Raw genomic sequence first — 27,826 nt, forward strand, 5'->3', positions numbered from 1 at the left:
GATAGCTAGATTGTGAGACTGGGACACTGAGAAACAATAGAGAAATAATAGGGAAATTTGGAAAGGGGAACCTGGGAGAAGATACATATTGACTTTAATTTTGGATGTGCTGAGTTTAAAATGACTATAGAAAATGCAGTTCAAGTTGGCAGTTGGTGATAAAGGACTGAAGATCGGCAGAGAGATTAGGGCTGGATATGGAGGCATAAGAAAAGCCTCTTAGAGGTGTTAATTGAATCCATGTGAACTGATGAGATCACCAAGTGAAACAACATAGAGGGAGAGGAGAAAATGGCCTAGGACAGACTCCTGTAGGGAGGATACTCACAGTTATTGGGCATAAGCTGCCTTAAGAAACCAGCAAAGAAGAGTGAGTAAGAACAGTTAGGTAGGTAGAAGGAAAACCAGGAGAGAATAGTGTACCAAAAAACTAGAAACAAAAGGGTATTAAGAATAGGATTATCAACACCGTCAAAAAGTGTAGAGAGGTAGAGAAAGATGAAGATTAAGAATAGGCCATTAGATCTGGTGATTAAGAGATCACTAATAACTTTCGAGGGAAAAAATTCAGATAAATGTTAAGAAGTCAGACTACAGGAAGTAAGAAGAGTGAGATGGGAAGTGGAGACACCTCTTATAAAAGATGGTCTCAAAGAATGCAAACACAAAAGAAGAGGTATAGAACAATAGTTAGTGGGGATGAATGGACCAAGTCAAACTTTTTTGAGGTTAGGGGATACATGGGAATGTTTGTCAACAATAGGGAAATAGTCCATAGACAGAGCCCATGAAAATCAGTATGGTATAAGAAGACTGGAAAGATACAGGGAGCAAGGTGATAGTTTCTAAAACCAAGCAGAGCTTTATATTTGATCCTCAAGGTAATAGAAGTAGATGCAGGTGAGTAAATTATAGATAAATGGATGTGTACATATGTATGTATGTATGTATGTATGTATGTATACACACATACAGTCTCCATTAAAAGTCTCTCTCTCTCTCTCTCTCTCTCTCTCTCTCTCTCTCTCTCTCTCACACACACACACACACACACACACACACACACACACAAGTTCCCTTTCACTTTCCCCTTCTGTAGAGATATTTTTAGTTAATGGTTCTCTATGTATACTTAGTATATGAATGTACTTCAGGATAAATTTGTATCATTAGATTGAAGTCAGAACTCTGCTGCAGAGAAAGGAAGCAAAAATAATATTCTTCAGAGGCTAAAAAAAGTACTCAAATTACAGTAAATATACTGGAATTGAAATAAAAGGAGAATTTTTTGGTGAAAAAAAGTTTGTTTTGCACAGTACAATGGCCATTGGGGAAAAAAAATTATCAACCACAAAAAGAGTAAAGTTCCCCATCTTTAGTGTGGCAGAAGTTAGTGAAATATTCAAGTCCCGGAGCAATACAAAGCAAAGAAGAAATCACTTCTAGATAAGAGGACAGAATCTAATGGGTATTCTCAGTAAGCCTAAAAGCCCTGTTACCACTATAGTGCAAAGATAATAATTTCTACCTCTACAATTCCTTGCAATGATTGTTTTGCCAATATACAGTGTAAAAGAAACAAAGAGTAATAATTGCTTGTCAGCATTGACGAAGCATGACAGGCATCAAGAATGGGAAGGATTTGTTGGGGAAAGAACACTATGTAGCTATAACCAATAGTAACAGACTGTACTGTACATTCACCAGTAGAACAAGGAAAGAAAGCACACTTCAAGGTCAAATTAAACGAGCTGTTTACACCTCTCCAGTTAAACAAAACACAATTCAGAAGCTAAATTACTTGAACCATTGAGCAAACTTAAAAAAGGTGCAGAATGATGCAAGAAATCATATGAGTTAGAACTGTATTTCGAGATGAGGTCCAATTATAGTATAAATGAGAAAGATATTTTTTCAGGGAGTATTATTAGGGCAAATATAAACCACCAAGCATTTCATTATAGAAAAATTACACTACAATGAAGCATACTTCCTTAAAAGCATCCAGACTGATTGAACTATTTTTTAATGATACTAGAGGGAACTACAACAAAAGAAAAAAAATGTTATCCAACTAAAGTCTACTTTGGGACTATGGGGGTAGGATGGGGAGAAGGGTCATGGATTTAACCTATGCTTTTACTGGCATAGGGAACTCCTGGTAAGTAAACTCCCTCTACTAATGCCAACAAGCAGTTACTCCGCAACTTAGAATTTGGAAGAATTGTGTGTGTGTGTGTGTGTGTGTGTGTGTGTGCGCACGCGCACGTGTGTTTTCAGAAATTTTTGGTCAAGTGGCATTCATGACCCCACTTAGGGTTTTTCTCATAAAGATACTAGGATGGTTTGCCATTTCCATCTTCCATTCAATTTACAGATGAAGAAACTGAGGTAAACAGAATTAAGTGACTTGTCTGGGTCACACAGCTTATTAGTTTATTAGTGCCCTGAGGCCAGATTTGAATTAGGAAGTCTTAACTCCAGGCCCAGCACTCTATCCACTGCACCACCTAGCTGTCCCTTGCCTAGAGCATTGAAAGGTTAACTTGCACAGAGTCAAACTGAACTTAAGAAAGCAAATCTGTCTACTACTGATGTCAGCTTTTGATACAACTTCACTATACTGCCTCTAAACATAAGGTCTTATTATGAAATAAAGAGGCAAAATTAATACTATTTTATTAATCAACAAACATTTTTGTAAACACAAGTTGAATTATCTATCTCTCAAGTACAATGGGGGAATATTATAGGTAGCATTAATACAGCCTTTAATGTTTGCTAAGTGTTTTACATATATTGCCTCATTTGATCCTCACAAGAAGTCTATGAAATAGGTGCTATTATTATTATTCCCATTTTACAGACGAATAATCTGACTCTGAGAGATGTTAGGTGACTTGCTCAGTATTAATCACCTCCTAAGTATCTGAGGTAGGATTTTAATTCTGATATTCCTAACTCCAATGCCACTGCTCTATTCACTGAGCCACCTGGATGCATCCCTCCCAGCACAAAGCATACAGTGGAGCAGAATCTTACCATAAACACATGAAAAGATAACAAAGAACATTTGTGTTCTCTGATACTTCAGTGGCTCTGCAAGCTTATCTGTGTGGGAACTCATCTACAAGTATTGTGATGCACCCATGTCCCCTCATTATTTGCGAATCTTGTACATGTTCTCCAGCAATCTTTCACTGGGACTTGGGGGTAAGCTACTCAATGTATTGGGAGCCTTTCTCTTCCTCTCTGGACATTGCATAGGTTCCAAAAGAACACCCAGGCTATTCATCAGTTATCCCTAACAGTAAGTCAGGAAACATATCAAATACAAACAAATGTACCTTGACTTTCCACTGGGGCATCAAGATGTCACTTTGGGTTGCTTCATCCAGAAAGGCCCCATAGATAGTATTTGAGCTGAACCTAGAAGAACATTTGGGATTTAAAAAGTAAAGAAATTAAGTTGAGGGAATTCCTATTTTTAATATATTCTCCAAGATTATATTTCCAAGGGATGCCATTTTTGTGAAATTCCATCCTGAATATTTGAATAGGAAATGAAGTCATATCAAATAAAGTAATTCCTTTAATGTACTTAGAAAAATACCTATCATACAGTAAGTGACAATGCTTATATTCTTCCTTCCATCTCTAGCAATTCATTGGCTATCTGATCTTGGAAAAGTAACTTTATCCTCTTTGTAACTCAATGTTCTCATCTGAAAAATGAAGAGAGTGCCCTCGATATATTCCTTATACATTTTGCGTTCAGCATCTCTAAGTAGTCCCTAAGAAAAGTAGCAAAATACGTTTTGGGTAGATAGGACAATATAGGAATTTGTTTTATTTTATAGAATAAGTGTAATATTACATCTGGCAATGCAATCACCAAAACATGTGGATATGCAAGGGTACAGGGGTAGCTAGTAATCTGGTGTCTTCAGGAAGTACAAAGTGCCTTTTAAATCACTCTCAGCATTTTCCAACTACATTTTAGACAAACTAGTTTGACTGGTATTTTTTCTTCTGTCCTGTATGGAACTGATCTACCTTTGAAGCAATGACATTGTTAGCAAACCCCACTCTGCAAACAGAATCGGTGACTATGCAAATACAATTTCATTCATCTTTCAGTCATATCCAATTCCTTGCGACCCCTATTTGAGGTTTTCTTGGCAAAGACACTGGAGTGTTTGCCATTTCCTTCTCCAGATCATTTCATGGATGAGGAAACTGAGGCAAACAGACTTGCTTAGGGTCATATAGTGAGACCAGATTTGAACTCAGGAAAATGAGTCTTCTTGACTCAAGGCCTGAAACTCTATCCACCTCACTGTCCTATGTAAATACAACATTTGATCAAATTATAAATATTTAAGCATCTCTTACATCCCACAGCTCATAGAAGCGTAGGTTTAAAGCTCAAGGGGACATTAGAAGCCATTGAGTACAATGGCTTCATTTTAAATATGAAAAAAAAAATCCCACAAAGGGAAAGTAACCCCCCTACAACTAAAATTCCAAGAGAGGTTGTCTGGCTTAAAATGCTGTGTTTATTTCATTGCACAATACTTTCTCATGGAGAGCTATATGAGGTGTCCTAACAGACTTAGTTTTAAGGAATTAAAGTTTTAAACTGCAATTAGACTTTTAGGACACTCTATTCTGAATTCAATCCAACCTAAGCCAATACAGTACAACAGTTCCTAATAATTACTTACTAAATGCCCTTTGTTAGGTTCTGGGAAGACAAAGACAAAAACAAAATGATTCTTTACCTTAAATGTTAATACATTTCTTCACAGATTAGTAAACATTAGTAAAAATTTCTGAAGGTAAAGAACACTTCTTAACAGGGGTTCTCAAACTGGAGTCCGTTAATTTGATTTTAAAATATTTTGTAGTTGTATTTGAGTAGCATTGATTTCCTTGGAAATCCAAAGTATTTTATTTCATGCATATAAAAACATTTTTTTCTCTGAGGAGTCCATAGATTTTTACAGACTGCCTCAGGGGTAAATGACATGAGAGATTAAGGACCCCTGTATCACTTGGTGGGAGACAGAGATCCATAAAAACTTTTTGGAAGAAGTGTTACTCAAGGTAGGCATTGAAGGATGACAATAATAGATGCTAATAATTCAGAATAATAAAGAGATAAGAATGAAGTGAATTCCAGACATTATAGTTATAGGTATTAGAATCATAGAGTTAGAGTTGGAAGGATGGGTTATATAAATATCTAGATTCAGTAGATAGAATGTTGATTTTGAGAAACTGCTAGTTATCTGATTTGGATTGTAGAGCGACTAAAGGAGAGTAATGAGTGGTGTGAAATCACACTGGAAAATTAGTTTGGAGCCAGACTGGAGAAGAATGTGGATAATTGGTTGAAGAATTTATTCTAGAGGTTCTAGTGAGTCACTGAAGGTTTTTGGAGAAGAGAAGATACATTGCCAAGCCCGTGTCTTAAGAAAACATCTGGGGCATTTATGTAGAGTATGCATTGATGAGGGGACAGACTAGAAGCTAAGAGACCAATGAGGAATCTGTGAGAAGCCATAAATGCCTAAGCTAAGGCAGTGGTGAAGAAAAAAGAGTTAAGAGAAGATTAGTGGAATGTTTTAAGAAATATTGTGGAGATATAATTGACAAAATTTGACAACTAACTAGATATGGGGCCATATGAAAGAATGCCATCTCCCTGATGGCTGGGATTACTTATTATCGCCTTAATATTCCTAGTGCCTAGAACAGTACATATATAGAGTGAGCACTTAGTTAATGCTTATTGATTGAGAGAAAAGAATCAATGATGACCTCAAAAATACGAACCTAATTAAATAAAACAGCATTTTTGGTGTTCTGAATAGAAATAACAACAAACATTAATGTAATGCTTACTGTATAACCAGGCACGGTCCTAAGCACTTCAGAATTATTACCTCATTTGATCCTTACAACAACCACGGGAGGTAGGTACTATTCTTATTCCCATTTTACAGATGAGGAAACAGAGGAAAACAGATGTTAAGTGATGGGCTCAGTGTCACAGAACTAGTATCTGAGGTTGAATTTAAATTTGGGCCTTCTTGACACCAAGCCCAATGGTCTGGAAGTTTAACAAAGGTGGCATATTTTGGGGAAAAATATAATGATTCCTGTATTGGCTATACTGAGTTTGAGATGTCTATTAAGATATTCACATGGCAATATCCAACAGATACTTGATAATGTGGGACAAGAGTTCAGGATAAGGACTGGGATTGAATTTAAAGATTTAAAAATTGTGTGCATATTACTTTCAAAACATTTATTATGTGCCTCAAAATGATGTTTACAAGTAAATGAAAATACACACACAAGCATGCACACACACACATGCATGAACACATGCATAAACAAAACACATTTTCAAACACTTCTCAGGCATTCTGTTTAACACAGCAAAAGAAGTTAGATAAAAAGAAATAGTGATTAGTGTCCACAAATACATGTATATCTTGAAGTGATTAGTTCAGTTGGTTGCATCATTAGTCAATGATGCCAGTGCTCTATTTTCATTGCTGTGTCGGACAGTTTCATTTTGCTCTATAATGTGCAAAGACTGATCTCCTATCTCTGATGAGTAATTCTTGCAAATAAATTCATATGAGATATCACAGGGATAATTTCATAAGGAATGTGATAGATCAAGGGAAGTTACAGTGGGGCAGCATCATTTAGTAAAAAGAGCATTACTTTTGGTATTCAAACTGAGATCGAATACTGGTTCTATTACTGGTGAAAACTTGTGGAAGTGTGTGTGTGTGTGTGTGTGTGTGTGTGTGTGTGTGTATTGTTTTGTTTTTGGTTTTGTTTTTTGTTTTTTAATTCTCCATGTCTCAGTTTCCTAATTTGTAAAATTAGGAGATCTTTTAAGGTCCTTTCTAACTCTAAATTTATGATTCTGTGAAATCTACCTGATTTCCAGTAGTGGGAGGAGTTGTTCAAGAAGGATATGTTGACATTTTGATATGCCTATCCATTCTTTTCCATGGTTAAGGTAAAAAGCAGAATATTGAATATTAACCCTTTGGGGGTAGTGACTGCAGTCATGTCATTATTTAGTATCCTGAGATTGGAAAATGCCCCACCTCTCTGGCTTGAATGATTTTCTTTCAGGTTGGCTCAACGAAAATATTTATAAGACACTTCATAGGTTTCAAAGTACCTTACTAACAACAACCCAGGAAGATAATCAGTACAAATATATTTATCTCTGGGAATTTTTTTTTTCTTATAGGAGAGGCAGAAAAGGAGTGGGAAAAGATTTTGCATTTTACTAGCATAAGTAACTACTAGCTTCTATAACCAATGCAGGATAGCACCTCCTCTATAGTTTATAGTCTTTCCTAGAGATTTACTTGGACACACTCAAGGGGTAAGTATCTGGTCCAAAGTTACCCAGTCAATATGTGTCAGTGGCAGGACTTGGACTGAGTTCTTCATAACTCTGAGGCCAGCTCTCTATCCACTATGACACAGTGACTCTCCCTAAAGATTAGATAGATTAGATTTATTGGTTATATTGTTATGTTTATTAGATTAGATTTATACTATGTTGTATAATGTCATATTATACTATATTTTATTATAGCATACTATATTGTTATGCTATATTATATGCATTATAATATCAAATTTTGAGGAAGTCACATGGACAGAAAAAGGGTAACAACTCCAATTCTAGTCTTCTGACTCTATGTCTAGGACATTTTCCATTTTACAGATGAGAAAACTGAGGCAAACAGGGTTAAGTGACTTTCTCAGGGTCACACAAATGTTAAGAGGTTGAGATCAGATGTGAATTCAGGAAGAGAAACTCTTAGTGGTTTGAAAAACTACTATGCTGCTATTGCATGACCTTGAACTACTTCCTTGACTCCCAGGGTCTCAGTTTCCTTACTGTAAACAAGTATATTGGACTAAATTATTCATAAGAACTCTTCTAGCTTTGGCAATTCACAATATAAACCAACTCTACGAAGGATATTTGTGTTTTTTAAAGGATATTCTTAAAGACAAAAGATTTGGAATCCAAAGGAATGAATAGCTCATGAATGAATTTCGAGGAGTACTTTTCTGCTCCCCTAAAATCATTCCTTGAGTGTAATTGTGTAGTTTGCCTATTCATAATGTCAGACTTGGAAGAAAGAACTATTTTTTTTCATAGAAATGTCTTTCTGGACAAATTTACTCAAACAGATTCTAGAAAAATACTAGCAGTATTTTCTTTGAATATGGACAGTAATACTCTCTTCATTGCCAATGTGATGCTTATATCATTATTGTTATGATTATCATTATTAATCTCATTCTTACTAAAGTTGATATCCTATCATTGTTCTTTCACATTTAATGTTTTGTGAAATGTAACAGAGGTAGATAAAATAACTACTTTTTATAACTGTATAAAAATAATGTAGCCTCAACTTCTAGAGGCTTATTGAAAACATCTTTGGGACACCTTCGATAGCAGACAGGAGGACAAGAATACTTTCAATGATTTTTTATTATCTTTTACCAGGTTTCCATAGTTTGAAAGTTTTGTTTTATTTTGTTCTGCCTAGTTTGGAAGTTATGGCTGTGGCAATAATTCTCAAAAATAATGTGGTTACATTTTTCTGGTTCATTGTTACATTTTGGTGATGGTAGGCAACCACAGTTTGGTCTGTGATAAGTGACCTTGTTCCAGTACGGTTCATTTATTGAATTGTAAAGTTTGTTGTTTTGGGGTTTTGTTTTGGTTTTTGGTTTTCTTTTTCTTAATGACTCAACTTCTGATGTCTAATTCTAGCTACCAGGTCCTATCTCACTACAAATTTTATAGGTACTACATTTTTTTGCAGTCTGCAATGGTGTGTTTAATAGTTTCTTGCATTTCTTTGCATAAGCTAATTTGGGCAAACTGTCCAGACTACTTCAGTATAACTCATCTATAATTTCTGATGGAATTGTTGTGGTTCTGAATTGTTATTATAAAACTCTCCATTTCTATAAGCAAGTTTGCATGACTTGGACATTTGTTCTATAATTCTCAGTCAGCATAGCATAGGTTGAGTTCATAGGAATGCAACTTATGGAGGGTCTTTTGATTCCATTCTTGGATATTGGCTGTTTTGCAGGCTCAATTCACAGGTAGATCACATTCAGTTAGGTGAAACAAACCCAATATCAGATGGAATGAGCATTGGCACTCTGGGCTATAGCTGTCTCAAATCATTTGTTTCTTTGATAAGCATTTCTCTAATTTTAACTTATTCATCACATCCTCTGAGGAAAGCTACCAATACTCTTCCTCCTTTTTGATAAGCAACTGTTATTTTTTTTCTGCCTTAGCTTCCTTTGCATAATGGACTTCATCTTTTGCTTATGTTTTCTGGATTTTTGCTAGGGTACGTTCCATAGTTTTTGTGCCACTTTTTCCGGTCTTAAAGTCTGTGTTAAAACTGTTATTGCACAAGTGCAAATGGATTTAAATGTTTCTCTGCTTGAACACTGATTTTAGCATGATAGCAAGTCTCGACACATGTACTCAAGGGTCTCACTTTGATAACTTCATTCTTGATTTTACCTGGAGAAGACCAAAATATTTGTGCCATGTTTATACATTGGTTCAATTTTATCCTCACTTTCAATCTCTAAGTCTCTAGTCCCTATTCATCCTAGATGCACATTAAGAAAAGAATTATAGCCCCCAGGATACGACTTCAGGGTCAGTGAGGGGAGGGGCTGATGGCACCCGCTTGGAGCAGGGTCAGGCTCAGGCTGCTGCATGAACTTGTGCTTCGGAAACCCCGCCCCGCAAACCATAAGCCAGGCCTCAAAAGCAGCTGCTGAGCCCCACACCGCTGCTGGGGGGGGTGGTTTGGAGCTCGAATGGCCCCTACGGATGCAACATTTTACACAGGAAGAAACTGAGGCTCCTGTCCAGCTTTCCTGCCTCTACAAAGAAACCTGGGCCAGGCTGGCAAATTTCTCCAAATTATTGCAGGAAAGATTTCTACACCGCGTTAGGCGCAGCTTCCTTGGGTGGTCAAAGCACCAAGGGTGACCGAATCTTCCTCCATCTTCACTGTCCCCGAAACTCACCGCTCAGAAGGATTTTAATCCTCAACTGAGGACACAGGGCAGGCTTACGGCATATTTGCAGGAATTGCCACTTTGTTAAACTAAGATAACCACTGGAGTCCAGTGTATAAAGAAAGTGGAGCATTAAGACTATCTTGTTTTTGGATGACCAGCAAAAAAGTACCAGGTAGACAATGATAAAGAACAACAGGAAAGGGCAGAAAATCAAGAATGTAATTCATATTGCCAGCAAGAATTTGAAATCTAAAAATAAAGCAATGCCAGTTATCACAAATCTTAAGATAAACATTGTGAATGAAGAAGTTAGAACTGTAAATAAGGATATCCAAAATCCATAAATATATCCATAGATATCCAAAAAGAGCTTACACACTTCTCAAAAAGACAGTCATTTGAACCATTGCTGAAGCACCTGATTTCTCAGTGCTCTGAAGGTGAAACAATTACTGTGGATGATGCTACAAGATTAATGGCTCAGTTGTATTATATATTGGAAGTATTTGGATTCTAAAAAATAGACTAACAAAATGGGTGTCTGTGCGATTTTATTTATTTATTTATTTGTTTATTTATTGTTAATATGCAGGCATTGGCACATTTAAATGCAAACTGTACAGAGAGAGCTTTCCTAAAATCTAGGAAAGTGGAAGGTGAAGAAGTCAACAAAACATGAAAAACTGAAAGAGCTAAAACAGAAGGCTCTTCACAAAATTTGTTCGCTGAAACAATTCATATGTCAGTTTATAGCCTTCATGGAGAGGGCCGGCTTTAAGGGTTCTATCTGGGATTAAGATCCAGGACAAAGCTTGACCTGTGCCCAGGTTTAACCCACAGGGCTCAATCAGTTAGGAGGCAGGGCTCTCCCCCTGCAAGGGAGATTCTGAAGACATTCCTTCTCATTCTCTGAACCTTAGATTTACATATCACCCCTCTATGCAGGTGGCATCTAGGCCCCAGAGAAAAGTCTTGGGGTTTTACATCCCAATGTAGGAACTCTGATTAAGAGAAAATAGTTATTGTCACTTAGCATATGTTAAGGGAGTGTCTCACTCTTTGCAGCTAGGCTAGAGTTTCTCTATATAGCCTGTACCCTCAGATGAATAAACTGAGTCAGTCTCTGCTGATCTGCCTGCCACGTCTTTCATTACTTCATGCCCTTCAGTTAGGTGCACTATCTGATTGCTGGCAACACCTTCATTTTGCAAATAGTAGTGAAAAACTAATTGGACTAGAAGGAGGTAAAGAAAAATATGGACAGCTGGTGGCAGCAATGGTATAAAATTATATTTTAAGGGATAAGAGACCTAGGTCATTTATTGTGTAATGATCTTTTGAAAAAAGCTGCTTAGTATTGATTTATGTCCCACACAAGGGAAAAATAAGAAGTCTTGGGATGACAATAATGATATGATAACCATCACACCTCTTGCCCCTCCAACAATGATTTTGTCACTGTAATTTTGTTCTGGGGAAAACACTAACCAAACCAAAAAAACTTGCAAAGTAACTCTTTACCCTGAAAGGAGCAAAGCCCTTTTGTTTTTTTGGGTACAGTTTTGTGAAATAAATAATTAAACAAAAGGAATTTTTCTTATAAAAATAATCATACGGTCATCTTTCCCAAATGACATATTGATTTCATTGGAGAAAGATTATGCAAGATTGAAACTCTATTTAATGTGAGTTCAACAGAGTGATTAACTTTATGCCATCTGCATATGTCAAGTGATCAAATTATTTTTTTTATACCACTTCCTCTTGAGTTTGGGTATACTTTACTGAGATCTGTTTCAAAAGGATGAAAATGAGTTTAAGGGTAAGAAGAATCATTAGATACAAATTTCCTCCTTGAAAGATGCCATTTTATTTACATTTTTCTTGATATCTTGTTTTCAGGTTGCATTTACTATAATTAGAGAATAATTTTCCATGTGGACATCAAATAATATTCAAATATTATTTTTTCTCACTAAAATTACATCCATTTTATAAATCTACAGCATACAATGAGTGCAGAACTGAATCTAAGGTTTTGTCATAATAATGAAAATAATAATGGTTAGTATACATATAGCACTTTAAATTTTGCAAAGCATTTTATATGTCATTTCTGTTCATGCTCACTAAATGATAGAAGATAGGTGTTATTCTGATCCATGTATTACAGATGAGGAAACTGAGGTACAAAGAAATTAAATTACTTGCTCAGAGTCACAGAGCTAGCCTGAGGCAGGATTTGAAATCAAGTTTCTTTACTCCAAATTAGGCAGCTGGTTCATCAATTACTGAATAAATAATGAGTTGCTATTTACATTTACATAACTTTTTGGCATACCATTGTTGTGTCTCGGTCAATATGTTATTTTCTTATAATAGATTTTTTTTAGAGATATAAGCTTTAAATAATAATAATCAAGTATATAAACATGTAGTTCATCTTCCTTCTTTCCTTCCTTCCTTCCTTCCTTCCTCCCTTTCTTTCTTTCTTTCTTTCTTTCTTTCTTTCTTTCTTTCTTTCTTTCTTATCTATCTACAAGCAGAAGAAAATACAAAATGCTGTTTGGAATTAAAAGTGCTTCATAACCTGCCTACCTCCTACTTTCCCAATTTTCTTACATTTTGCTCCGCAAAACATCCTCTTTGATCCAGTTACATTGGCCTTTGGCTGTTCCACAAACAAATCATTCCATCCTTTGGCTCCAGGCATTTTCTCTGGCTATCTCTCCTTTATCAAAAGCTTTCCCTCCTCAGCTCCACCTTCTGATAGCTCTGACTTCCTTTAAGTCCAAACTATAATCCTATCTTTTACTGGAAGCCTTCCCCAACACCTCTTATTTCTATTGATTTCTTTCTGTTAATTATTTCCCACATATCCTTTATATAGCTTGCTCTGTGTGTGTGTGTGTGTAATTTTTTTTTTATGTTGTATCCTCTGTTTAATTGAAAGCTTCTTGAAAACAAGGACTTTCTTTTGCCTCTTTTCGTATCGCAAGCTCTAAGTACAATGCCTGGAACATAGTAGGTACTTGATAAATGTTTATTTGTTGATTGACTAATTATCTATTTAATAAATCTCTGGTTTTTCTCAAATAATTTGATTTGAAAAATCCATTCTTGTGAGGGTAAAGTGGGATGTCACTTTAGTATTACATAATGTAGAATCATAAAGACAAAGACGAAATTTTGCTTGCATAAGAAAGGTTCCCATACTTTGTCAGCATTCATACTCTTACAGAGCTTTGATACCTTTTTTTTTTTTTAACTTTCCTTGAATCAATAAGGCCTCGGAGACTGAATAGAACCAAGGATAATCACCAAACTGAACAAAATGTACCCTTCTGGTGATGCAACCTTTTTCATGAATTCTCATTTGATAGGGCTGATTTGAAGGTGCTGCTAAGAAAGGATACTAGAAAACTCTGCATTAAAGTAGGTTGGAAAGTAGGAAAGGTCAAGGAGGAAGGGGCCATGATGGTTGATGGTGAAAGAGCTGATAGCCACCTAATGCTAGAGGACTCTGGCTGTCCATACTCTAGTTTTTTTTTGCTTTTTTTTAATTTTTAAAAATAAAATTTTATTTAAATCTTTTGATTTTACATTGTCTAAATATCCCCCTGCACCTGTCTACCTTGCCCTTCCCAAAAATCATCCCTTATAAGTATGTTTTTAAGAGGAAGGGGGGCAGAAATTGACAAAACTGATGCACTTATCAACAAGAATCATACATTATATTCATTACACACTTGTGGGCTCCAAACCTCTGCAAAATTTGAAGGCTGGTGAAAATGAGGTGCTCAATGAGAGTTTTAAAGGTTAGTAGTCTCTGATATTAATTCATAAGGACTTTGCCTTGTCAGAGATCTTTTTTCTCCTGTGGAATCAGCTCATATAGTGCACAATTTTTCTTTTCTGAGTTAGTAAGTACTGAAAGAAATATCTAATACACCATGTTCTTTGTTGTGTGACCTGGGACATTCTTTTGTAAAGTTAAATTATAATACCTATCTGATTCTTATTTAGAAATGAAAATCAAACTTTCCTTCTTGTGGTCAAATGACAACAGAGAATTTGGAAGAAATGTTGAGGGAAAGTAGATAGGGAATAATTTAATTCATGAGGTTTCCTATCATTTTGAATCCTCTTTTTTGCGAGTTGCATAAAAAGAAGGTAAAGTAGGTTGAGTAGGTCAGGTAAGGGTCTTAAGTTAATGATACAGAAGGAATTGTTAAAGAATTGGAGTGTTAGGCCTGGAAAAGAGAAGGCCTTAGGAGGACACAGTGGCTGTCTTCAAGTATTTAAAGAACTGACACATGTAAAATCAATTAAACTTTTTTCTGTTTGGTGAAAGAGTAATTGGTTGAAGGGGGAAAGACAAATGGATGCTTAATGAGAGGAAAAAATTCCTAACACTTGGAGCTATCCCAGACTAGAATAAGCTGTCATGTCAAGTACTGCGTTTCTCCTCTCACTAGCTACCTTAAAAACAAGTCCTAGATGACCATTTCTCAAGGAGGGTACAAACAAAATTCTTTTCCACATACAGGTTGAACTAGATTGCTACAGAGGCCCCTCTTACCTCTGAAATTCTATATTCTTAATGAAATCTTTCTTATGGTCATTACATGCATACAGAACCTCCCCTGTGTGAATTATTTTTTTTACTAGCCCATATACTACAGGCTCCAGTGGAAGATATTCTCACATTTATCATATTCACATTTCTTTTCTTTTTTTTTACTTCTATTTTGAAGGCAATGATTTTTGTGTTTATCGTTGTATCCCTGAGGGCTTAGAACAGTGCCTTGTATGTCATAGATGCTTAATAACTATTTGTTGAGTTGAAGAGAGACTTGATAATATATAAGACTCTTAAGTTTACTATCCAGTATAAATTCTCTTATGTAGAGTCAGGGATCCTCTCTTGTTAAAGGCTTTGACACAATAGTGACATTCATAAGATGTATGTATAAATTCTCACATGTCAAGTAAGACCATTCCTGGAGGAGAAGGCCTTCCCATACATATGACATCCATAAGGTTTCACTCCAGCATGTACTCTCATGTGCAAATTAAGATTCCTGGCAGAGAAGGCCTTCCCACATTCTTTACATTTATAAGGTGTTTCTCCAGTGTGAATTCTCGTATGTCACTTCAGACCTGTCCTCCACAGGAAGGCATTCCCACACATATGACATTTAAAATGTTCCTTCCCAGTATGCATCTGCACATGTTGAGTAAGATATAACCTCTGAAGGAAGGCCTTTCCACATTCATGGCATTCATAAGGTTTTACTCCAGTTCAAATTTTCTCATGATGGGTAACTCCAACTTTTGAGCAGAAGATCTTCCCACATTCATGGCATTCATAAGATCTCACTTCACTGTGAATTCTTTGTTTAACATTGAGGATCACACTTTCATGGAAAGTGTCCTCACATTCATCTAATTTATAAGGTTTCTCTCTAGTATGAATTCTCATATATCAAATAAGACTTGCCTTGCTGTAGAGGGACAGTCCATAGATAAGACATTTATCTTTCCAGAATGGATCCAAGAATATTTCTCCTTAATACTCTGTTGCCTCTGTCAACTGGCAGGACCCCCCAGGGCTTTTGTAAAATTTGAGACAAAGAGATGAACCTTTGCACATTCTTCCTTGGATGAAAGTTCAATAGAAATGCCCAGATTTGGAGACGAATCCTTGGTTTCAGGAATATACTCCCAATCTGGAAAACTGGTCCTTATAACCTGACTTTCTGGCCTCCAAGGAGGTTCCCCTCACTCCAAGTGGCAGATCATATCTGGCTTGGAAACAGTGAGTCCTAGATGGACCAGGTGTCTGCAATTCTCCAGCATCACATTCCTATACAGCTCCTTCTCAGAAAAGTCCAGGTATCCTGATTCCTCCTGGGTGAAGTCCATAGCCACATCTCTGAATGTCACTGATTCCTACAATGCCAAATGCATTTATGCTCACCTAGGGACTGCCCCTCACAGGAGCCTTGGAGATGAAGCTGATCTGGAAGGGCCTGATTGTCAGGAGGAGCATTCTCCCTTGGTATAACTCACTGTCTTTGTGGAAGGACAAAGGCCCTCCTGCTCAGGCCTGGTCTCAAATGCAGAAGTACCATATCCCCTCTTCCCTTGGCCATCCAGCTACTCTCCATTGTGCTTGGGGGCCCCCATACAGGCTCCACTAAGGCTCCTTCCCAGTCCCCATATCCTAGTTTTTGACATTGAGATTGCTCCTATCCTCTCCCCTAAGTCTGTATACCTGTAGTACCATGAGGGGAAAAAATGAGTAAGACATAGTTTTCCAACATACCCACTCATCACTCTGTGGAGGATGATTAAGTGTCAGTCAAGAATTCCAGAGAGATCTTTTGCATCCCAAGTCAAGTTCATTTTGATAGAAGGAACTGATAGGAAGAGTCATGAATCATCTAGTTTCCCCTTTACCCACTTAAAGGGAAGGAGGGAGAGAATGGGGGGATTGTTAACAATGTTGTCTTCTGGAGGGGGTCAGGGAGCTAAGTTAGTTTGTTTGGGCCATAGACATTGGAAATCCTTGTTGACCATGTAAACATTGATCTTTACAATTTCTTTTTCTTTTTACTAACAAAACAATTTTGACTTTCAATTATAGTATGAGGACCAAGTGATTTATCAGTTAAAGCTGCTCTAGAAAAAAGGATGCTGCCTATAAGTGGAAGGAAAAACCAGTCAATAAGTGTATCTACAGCCTACAGAGGCACAGGGATTACACCACTACACATTTGTCAGATCCCCTGTCACACATATATCTCTCTAAATACTTTTTTATGAAGCCAAAGCAGATTGCTTTCCGACTTCAAATCTGAGAGGACTATAGGGAATGAATATCTTCTCTTTCAATTTGATGCTCTGAGAGTTTGTTCACTCTCAAAAGGATCCCAACTTCAGGACCCCAGGTTGCAAGAGAAGATGAATAATAAAAGACAAAGATTTCTACCCCTTGGTCACTAGTTGGCTTCCAGCTCAGAGATAAAATGGGTTTTCAAATTGAAGGTTTCAATTAGATACTATTTTCACAGTAATAATACTCCTTAACTTATAATTTCTAAAGGCATGTTAAAAATTATTTTTCAATGTATAACAAATAGCTATAACCTTTAGGATAGGGCAGAATTTTTCTTACCAAAGGTATGCTGTATGCTTTACACTATAAAATTTGCATAAGAATAGTAAGGAGAAACTTTCCACTTGCAAAAACAATGAAAAATTTTTTAAAAATCTGTCATAGCGTCTTTAAAGTTTTCATTCTAGTCTTCTCTGTGGTTAAAATGCTACCGTAGATGAAAAAGAGAATACTCAGTACCTCTCATGTGGATAGGGCAGATATTCAAAAGCTCACAGAGTCCTAAGCGACTTTAGATCTCATATAATCAAAGTTCTTTATTAAAAGGAAAAAAAAAGATTGATGCCTTAGAATTGAAAAGCAATTAGAAGATATCTAGTCCATCCTCATTTTATGTGTAAGTCTCAGAGAAGTCAAATGACTTAAATGCCTAAGACCACATAACTGGGATTTGAACTCATATCCTCTGGCTCAAACTCCAGTGCTCTTTCTTTTGTACAATCCTGAAAGTCATTAGACCTTCCAAGCAACAAATCCTAGTCATGGAATTAAAGCCTCTCTCTCTTCCTCTCTCTCATGTAATAATAAAACTAGTTAAGTAACAACAACTGATACAATGATGTCACCTGAAAATTATTGAATCAAGCATTCTGTTCATTCTGTCAAAAGATCAAACTCAATTTCATTATTTGTTCTCAGAGAATAGGATTAATTACCCTAATTATTGAAAAATTCAGATTCCTTTTAATTTTTTTTCATTTACTTTAGTATAGTTATTGTGTATCTCATGTTCCTGTTCCTGCTTGCTTTGCTTTCTCTGAGTTCATACAGATATTCCTTAGTTTCTCTAAATTCTTCTTATTTGTCATTTCTTGTTATATAATAGTATTCCATTACATTCCTCTGTAACAGTCATTACCCAATAAATGGGCCACCACTTTGTTTCCAAGGTCTGGGGTAAAATATAAAATGTTGTTAGTAATATTTCATTATACACACATACATTTATATGCATACACATACCTGAATATACACATAAGCATATGTACCACATACATATATACATGCATTCATATATAGACACACAGAGCTAGGTAGTGTAGTGCCAGGGTGCTGAACCTGGAGTTCAAATCTGATCCCAGACACTTGCTAGTTGTGTAACCCTGGGCAAGTCATTTAACCTGGCTTGCCTCAGTTTCCTCATCTGTAAAATGAGATAGAGAAGAAATGGCAAAACATTCCAGTATCATTGCCAAGAAAACTCCAAATGGGGTCATAGAGAGTTGGACATGACTGATAAACAATTGAACAACAAATATAAACACACACACACATATACAGACAGGCATATTCATGAAATGATATACATATATCTTTTCTTTTTGTCTTTGAATTCTTTGTGTTCCATAGCCACTAATTAGAATTTGAGATCAAAGGCGACCCCCTCACTTTGCAAAGGAGGAAACAAGCCCAGAAAAACTGTGGCTTGTCCAAGGCCACACAAGTAGCAACTAGAAGGTCCAGGTTTTGAATCCAGGTCATCTGGCTCTTAACACAAGTTTTTTTTTTTTTCCAGTACCCCACAAAGTAATCCTGTGCTTGACTCCAGAAGAAGTAGCAGAGAAGAGAGAGCCTGATAATATCAAACCCATTGCTTGCTTCATGTTTAAAGAAGTAAGGACTTAGGAAAGAAGGAGCATGTATTTAGGACATTGGAAGAATGGTGTCAAACTCACTATAGAAATGGGACAATCAATAGATTTGTTAATTCACCATTAATATGGATTAAGAGCTTCAATGTGGAAGGCTAAAGAACAAAGAAGCTTTAAGGTTACTTCTTATGTTATAAAAGAAACAAGATGAAAATTCATGGATATTTATATCCATCCCAAATCATGCAACAAAATGTCATTAGGAGATTTAACCAAGCTCTTGAGAGGTGCTTTCAATGGAGCAAGGAATATGTGTTAGACTCAGGAACAGAACAGGGACATCACCTTAATAAAGCTGCGAGGTTTATTGAATTAATATTCAAACTGTAAGGACATACTTATTCATTAGAAAGCATACAAGGAAATCTACTGTTCTTTGGTTCAACTTACTGCCACACACCGAGTCCCTTTGGCCTGGGGAAATGAAGTTACATGTTTTATTGCTCCCAGGAGGTAGGCTTCTTTGAGATAGCCCTAGTTCAGCTGAAGTTTAGACCACATAACTTAGGGGCTATGTACTTTTATAACAAGGTAGATCAAGGAAATTGACTTCCAACAAGTTTGAACAAAAGGGTGAATAGAAGTCTTTGGGAGTCAGGAACCATGGTCACAGATAGTCAACATCAGTCATTCTGTTTCTGTCTGTAAGCCACCTCTCCTACTCCTCCCATAAGGAAGGAACTTAGTCTAAGTAGCCTACATTAATTATCAAGGTACTTCCCTTAGAAGCACCAACAAACACAGTTTATCATAGCAATTGCAGGGAAGTGTACACTAGAATGAAACAGGTGTAATGAATGAGTGTGTAGCTATCAAGTTGTTTTACACTGTAGTTCTTTTCCCCTCCTTTTTGCTGTATTCCTTGAAGTATTTCTGTAAAATGGAAGGGAATAATTACTCACTTAAAGTGTGCTGAGCTAGACTTGAAACAATTAGGAGTGATAGTACACAAAGCAGCAAACATTTTTAACTGCATCTAGCATAAATCTGCCATACTTGGAGAATAAAGGTGAAAAACCTTTCTATCATTGTCTTCCTATGATAGCTTCAATACTAATGACATTCCACTCCCCCAGGCAGTGAAGGACAAATTAAGGTCTAATTGATTTTACCTCTACTATTTCCCCACTATATCAACACAAGCAAATTATGAAATAATTACAGTAATAATAATAAAAAGCTATAATTTAGATATCACTTTAAGGATTTTCAAAGTGATTTACAAACATTATCTTTTTATCCTTAAAACATCCCTTATATCCCTTCAAAATGGAGATCTTAGGTTAGAGATTCAGGGCCAGGAAGGATCTTAGAAGGCCAACCCTCTAATTTTATAAAGAAATTGAGGCCCCAAGATGATACATAACTTGTCCAATGTCATAAATGTATTAAGTAACAGTCAGAATTCAAACTCAGATCCTCTGATTCCAGATCAAGTGTCTTTTCTACCACACTTTTCTGACATCTTGACTCTCTTAGTTTTTTTTTTTCCTAAAATAAGAATGTAATGGAAATTCTTCTGCTTCAACAGCATGATCAGAGATGCTAACAGGTACCATCATATCATATTAGACTTTTTCTGGGGGGTGGAAGGTAGTTTTCCTGGCCTATGATTTCATAGGATTGGAGTGTGGAACTCTCAGTAAGGAAATACTCTCTGCTAAGGTATCTCTACCAAGCAACTCTTCTAAAAATTACAGTCTCAGAGCACATCCTGGGAGCACTGACAAGTTAAGTGATTTGTCCAGGGTCAGTATGTATCAGAAGCAGGAATTGAACCCTCAAGTCCTAACACCAAGATAATTTCCTATCCACTAAAGCACACTGTCCCTAAATCCATTTAAATTTGGTGTGGGGTGGGGAAGACCCTGATTAATCTCCATCAATACCAGAGATTCAAGCAATGTGAAAAGTAAAAGTGTTTGCTTTAGGAAGTAGTAAATTCCTATAATCTTCAAGAGAAGTTGGAAAGCAACTCGGTGTGCATGTATTTCATCTCACACCTGTGTACCTAAGTATATTGTAAGGAGGACTCACATTAGGGGAATTGTTTAAATAAATAAAATCTACGATCTGTTTCAATTCTGAGATTCTGTGAAATTTGATTTATCAAAATGTATATGCAAAATGTTTTAAAGCCTTCAGTGATACCCATTATTAATATTTATTGGGGGTGAAATTATGTAGAACATTTACCTGTAAGGCTACAAAGTTTTATTTTTTGCCAAAGCATTTCTCCAAATAACTTATCCCAATTTATTCAACCTCCCTGAGAATGATTTTCCTCTACTCTACAATGAGAGAGGCTGGACCAAATGACTTTGAAGGCCCTTTCCAGATCTAGAACAATGATCTTCTAGACACAATTCAATACCATTCAACAAGCTTTTTTAGGCTCCTAACCTCTGTGTTGCTCACCCAATTTAGTCAATAAGAATTCAAGTTGAACTGGTTTCTCTTTCCCAGTGTCTCTCCCTGGGAATAATATACTTCCATTACTCTTCCCATTGCCGCCACTCCAGTTCAGACCTCTAATAATGCACATCTAGATTATTATGATAGACTTCTATCTGATCTCTTGACTTCGATATCTACTCCTTCCAATCCAAACTCGTCTTCATACGTATTGTTTGGTATATTACATACTGGAAAATCTCCCATTATTCTGCCTTGCCTGTAGGTAAATATTCAAATGCCTCAGCCTGGGATTCAAGGTCTGCTACAATCTGACCCCACCTCTGATTGCATCTTCTATTACAACAATACATGAATTGTTCTCTTCAATCATATTTGTCAGATTATGCCTTATTCAATTCCACCTCCGGGTATTTTTCATGTTGTACCTTCTGTTTGGAATCAATCAAATATGTCTATTAGAGAGTTACTATGTGTTATGCGCTCTGCTAGGCACTTAGTCACAGAAAGAAATGGTCTTTTTATACTTCTCCCTCTGCCTATCCAGACCTTTCATATCTCTGAAGAATTTTCTTTATCTCCCACAGCACCGTATCTATTTCTCTGCCCAATGTGGACCACTGCTAAAATTTATAGTTTGATCAAGCATTTAGTAAAGAACTACAAATACAATATTCCCCCCCCCATCTCCAGAGTTATTTTAGTGAACTGTTGGAGGTTATTTTTAATGGGAGAGGGGGAGGAGAAAATAGGGGTGAGACAAAACCAATCCTTCAAGAGTATGCATATTTTAGGGCTACATAAAGAACAACAAACTGGAGGATGAATAGCACATTTTATTATTGTCATTCCACCTTGAAATAAAAAAAAAAGGAAGCTAGTACTAAGAATAAAAATTCATTTTAAAAAAGTGTTCACAGGAGACACATCAGACAAAAACATCAAAGAGTCAGACAAATGAAGAGTGAAGAATCCTAAAAGCTCTTTCCATGCTTGTAGGAATAAACCTTCCACGTTCTCTGTTGCTCCTGAACATTTGAGGTCAGCCTGCCATTGTTATCATTGCCAGAAGGGTTGATTGTTTTTCTCTGGTGATTTCTGGATGTGTATTTTCTGACATGAAAGAGATGTGCTTTTTTTTTCTTATTTGTATTTACCTTCTCAGGGATTCTCTTTGTATTTAGTTATTTGAAGTCCTTTCTGGCACAATTGAAGAGGCTTGCTCTCCATTTTGTTATTTCATCTTTCTATGTCACTTCCTGGTGTTCCATCGTAGCAGTTAAATGGCTTTGTATCACACAGGTGTGGAGGTGATTTTCAGTTTTTCGTTTTTTTTTTTAAATTTTCCTCTTCTTTTCTGAGAAATAATTTATTTCAGAAAATACCTCAGGTAGAACATTGAATACAGCAAAGAATGGACCACGTATAATCCTACAGAAGGAGTAGCCAGATGAACTACACTCACCCCCTCCAGTAAACTGTGGTCTTCCTCAAAGGGGGACTAACGCCTTGGCTGCAGGAATCTTTTCTCTTTCAGTTTTTTCAACAAGCACTTGAATGCACATGGCTCATGAAGAAGGGAATACTTAAGCTCACTTTAAGAAAGGAGTTATGTAGCTGGGTTGTATTGCCTCTTCCTTACCCCATCCAAAATATGAACCTCTTTCATCTTCTTAAAGTCACTTCCCAAAGACTTACTATTTGTCATTGAGCAAGGCAGGTAGAAAATATCACTGATCATATTTGAAAACTATATATAACTATTATAAATCCTATAACAAGAATAGTTAATTTCCCAATTCTACTTACTTCCCAGTAGAAATCTGTTATATTTTTAATGGTTTAGTCCTGACCTCTAGATTATCATTACAATGGTTATTGAGTTGTATTTTTAGAATTTCATATTATCTGATCTGTTTCAAAGATCATCTCATCTAGCTGTCTAAATAGGCTTATGAAAAAAAATCTGCAACTGTGAATCTATTTTATTCTATTTTATGTTTTACTAAATGTAAATTTGTCAATTCTTTTAAAATGGGGAGGGAAAGGAAATCCTTTAATGGATAAAAAGTAATCATTTGGGAAATTTTTATGGTCCAAAACTTGGATAACAAAACATTATGGAGTACAATTATACAAAATATGTTTGTTTGAATGTTCTAGTTGGGATTCCAGGCAACCAAGGAACATCAAAGGGAGAAGAGAGAAGTACCAAGAGGAAGGTTACAGAGAATTTTAGAATAAAAGGATTTGCTTGCTTCCTATTTTTGTCTTGGACGCAAGAAAGAGTTTGATACAACTGATAAAATGCAGAATTTGGAGTCAGAGATTTTAAATCTGAATCACAGCTCTGCTTCCTACTTCTTGTGACCTCAAGACATTTCCTCTTCCAGGGGAGTAATGAGGGGCTTGGGTTGGATGACTTCTGAGATCAGTTTGAACTATAAATTGATGAGCATTTTGGATTTGAAGTCAGGAGATGTGAATTCAAGTGCTTGCTTGAATAACTAAAAGCTGTGTGACTTTGAAGAAATTGCGGAAACTTTCTGAGCCTCATTTGTAAAATTGAAGGATCAGCTATATTACATCTAATGTGTCTGTATCTAAATGTCTACGAGTGTCACTTCTGCCACTTACTATAGGAATATGAGCCATTATGAGCTATGTGGCCTTGGACAAATCATTAAACTTTCTCGGTTCTTTATCTGTAGTGTGAGGATAATAAAATCCATGCTATTCCTTTCATGGAATTATTGTGAATAAAGTGCGTTAGAAACTAAAAAGTGCTATCTCAATACAAACTATGATATCAGTTTGGAAGTATATGGAGGATGTTAAATACAAACATTTTTATTCCAAAAAAATTATGATAACTAATATTATAGGGCTACTTAAGTTTTCAAAAATACGTTCTTCACACAAATACTATGAAGTCAAACTTCCCCCATTTTAAAAATGAGGAACCAAAGTTAGCCCTAGGTCTAGTGAATGACAACATGTAAAACCAGGTCTTTTACTTCCAGATCCAGTACCCTTTCCACTACATTATGTAACTTTTTTAAAAAATTCATTCAGGTATGTGCTGCTAAATGTTAACAAGTAGCTCTCGAAAGGCAACAATAACAACAACAAATAAAACATGCACACAAAACACTTTTAAGTTTAATCTATGTTATTAACATTTTTCCATAGCTTTCTTATGTCTAGAAAATAAATAAAAAAGTACACCTTGATTTATAGCCTCTACAGATTTGTAGTTGTAAATGTCTAGAACAAAAATTTAACAATTAGCTCATGAAAGCCAGTTTCAGCTGGCTTCAGCACATACTTGACTCATTTTTAAAGGATGTAAGTGACTCAGTCAAGAACTGTTCACCTCAACAAATTTTAATTGTAGCCAACATTTTTTAAGCTATTACTGTGTGCAGAGTGCTGTGTGTGCTATTCACTTGACAACATAAAGAAATTATACAAGGCATGTTCTCTCTTTCAAAAAACTCGTCAAGTAGCAATACAGCATAATTACTGCAGACCTAATTTTAAAGCCAAAAAGAAAGAGACTTAAGGCCACCTCTGATACATATGAGTTGTGTGACGTTGGCCAGTCATTTAACTTGATCTGTGCTCTACGTCACTGTCTAAGAAGGTAGCAATCTGCAATGGTAGAGGGAGTTTCTTTACCTAACAGACCTCTATACCAGGACTTAAACTTTTTTCTAATCACAACCCCTTTTTGCCTGAGAAATTTTTATGTGAGCCTCAGTGTATAGCTATATAAAACAGGTATACAAATCGAGCATTTACTGATAAATAATTATAAATATATTTATTTTAAAACAATTCTTTGGTATACATTTAATTTTACCATTTATTAGAGACAAATGCAAATTTGCATACTGAGATGGATGTGCTTGTTTATTTTCACATAAAAAATTAAATCTTGGCATAATATGTGATACTGCAGGACACAGAGCATCTTCAATGTTTTTCAGAGTTGATAGATATTTTGATTTTATGCTCGTCAATTCTAAGAATGCTGCTTCACAAAATGGCAGAAGTATGTTTAGGGTTATTTCAGAAATTGTTGGAAATTCTATCCTAATCCCAAGCCAAAATTCATTTAACATTTTTGTATGCAACTCAAGTTTTAAACCTGTATCACTTGATAACTCAGCAAATTATTCTTGAACTTTTAATGGCAGATGATTGACATTTTTTATTTCAATTAAGTATGGTTTATGAAGCAAACAATTTTTTAGAGTAAAAATGAGAAGGGAAGTATTTCTGAAACTGTGTCTCCAGGCACTTCAGTTGATCAATTGTAACTCTTGCAATTAAATTTTGGTAAGATTATTTTCAATTATAAAATCATATGTAGCTGTAAACATTTCTAAAGAACCATTTTCCACCGTATTCTTCCATATGTTAACTTTTTAGTAAAACTTTAAAGTTTTTCTTGTAACATAAATGTTACATTTTTTTCCTTGGAGTGACATGTTTAAATTATTGGGTTTTTTGGAAATGGCTGACAAATAACAGTTTTGAAAGACATAAGTCATTAAGAAAAAAAAATTAACAAAATTGGATTCCTGCTCAGTCAAAAATATAACAACTTTATCTTTCAATTTCAATCAACTGTTTAAACTTCACCCTCTTGAGAGCCACCTTATCTCTGAATGTAATAACAAGCTTTTGTAATTGGAGTCTATGTCTTTCTAAAGGTTTGAAAATAAATAACTTTTAAGGGCATGGCTTTTAATGCAGTTAATGATTTTGATAGTATCATGAAGTACAACATCTAACTCTGGTGATATTTCTTTGGCTATGAGTCCCTCCCAATGGATCATATAGTGATTTAGAGTGATATGTTCATTTCATTAGCTTTAACTTTTGTTACAGGCCAACATTCTCACCCATCATTGCTCCAGAACCATCTATACAGATTCCAACACAATTTTCCATTGTAAACCTTCATTTGTGGAAAATTCATTGACTACTAGATAGATAGATAGATAGATAGATAGATAGATAGATAGATAGATAGTAGATAGATAGATAGGTATATGTATATATGTATGTATATATATGTATGTATATATAGATATATATGTACAAATGTATGTATATATATACATATATATACACATATATATAGATATAGATATATCTTCCTGTGTGCCATTCCAAAGGGTGACAAAACACTCATTCCTCATGTATGCTTTCTTCATAAACATATCTCACATAAAGTAACAACTGTGCCCTATTTGAAATATCAGCTGTTTCATCTAACTGAATTGCAAAGTTTGGACTGCCCTTAAGCTTGGTAAGTAAACTGTTAGAATTGATCATTACTAATTTCAGAAATTATTCTGGAAACTATCATTCAATAAAGGAATTTTCCAAATTTCATCCCCATACTTTTTCCCATTAACTATTTCTGACATTTAAATAGCAGCAGGTAACACGAGATCTTGCCCTGTCATATAAGGCTCTTTAGTTTGTGCAATTAAATAAGAAGCTGCATAATATGCAAGTAAATATTTTTATTGACAGTAACACATTTCTGAAAACATTGTTTGAAGATTTTAAAAGTCATTCAAAATATTCCTTTAGGACTTATATAGTCTGATGCTGAGTGAAGTGAGCAGAACCAGAAGAACATTATACACAGTAACAGCTACGTTCTGTGATGACTAATATTGATAGACTTAACCCTTCTCAGCAATAGAAGGATCTAAGACATCTCCAAAGGCCTCATGGTGGAAAATCCTATCCACAAAGAAGAAAGAACTATGGAGTTTGAATGCAGATCAAAACATAATATATGCTATTTTTTTTTCTTATGTTATGTTTTGTTTCCTGTTTCTGGTGGTTCCTCCTATTGGTTCTAATTCTTACTTATAACAGCACTAATGTGAAAATATGTTTAACAGGAATGTATATGTATAGCCTATATCAGATTGTGTGCCATCTTGGGGAGGGAGGGAAAGAAAAATTTAAAACTCAAAAACTTATGGAAATGATTGTTGATAATTCAAAATAAATTAATTGAAAATAGGCCTTTGGTTCATTGCAGTAAGCAGCATGCTTGGTATTAAGATGTTTTGGTTTGGCTAGTTTCATGCTCTCCACAGCTAAAAACTTTATTACAAATTAAACAAAGAGGCTTTTTAAAAAATTTTATTAATTTATTTTGATTTCTCCACAATAACTTCCATATACTTTGAGTTGAAAATTTTTCCCCCTTCCTTCCCCCCCACCTTCCCCAAGACAGCGCACAATCTGAAATAGGCTTTACATTTACATTTCTATTAAACATATTTTCACATTAGTGAAGTCATAAGTAAAAATTAAAACCATTAGGAGGAACCATCAGTAAGATGAAACAAAGCTCAACAAAAGGTAAACATAAGTGATAGCAATTCGACTTCCATAGTTCTTT

At 35.6% G+C, this 27,826-nt stretch overlaps 1 long non-coding RNA gene and 2 pseudogenes across 1 annotated transcript in view; 1 reads left to right on the forward strand and 2 right to left on the reverse strand.

Annotated features, from left to right (window-relative positions):
- The window catches only part of LOC144457907 (uncharacterized), a 64,246-nt gene extending 60,821 nt beyond the window's left edge, over positions 1–3,425 (reverse strand). Inside the window, exon 1 of the long non-coding RNA XR_013487508.1 lies at positions 3,348–3,425. This is a non-coding gene — a long non-coding RNA (uncharacterized LOC144457907). The remainder of the gene's footprint in view (positions 1–3,347) is intronic.
- A 6,888-nt stretch (positions 3,426–10,313) lies between these two features.
- LOC110199056 (ribosomal biogenesis factor pseudogene) lies at positions 10,314–10,651 on the forward strand (annotated as a pseudogene).
- A 4,367-nt stretch (positions 10,652–15,018) lies between these two features.
- Positions 15,019–22,949, reverse strand: LOC110199055 (uncharacterized; annotated as a pseudogene).
- Positions 22,950–27,826: the final 4,877 nt, after the last annotated feature.

The sequence above is a fragment of the Phascolarctos cinereus genome, unplaced genomic scaffold (assembly GCF_003287225.1).
Source record: "Phascolarctos cinereus isolate Bilbo 61053 unplaced genomic scaffold, phaCin_HiC Scaffold_5;HRSCAF=322, whole genome shotgun sequence".
Lineage (NCBI taxonomy): Eukaryota > Metazoa > Chordata > Mammalia > Diprotodontia > Phascolarctidae > Phascolarctos > Phascolarctos cinereus.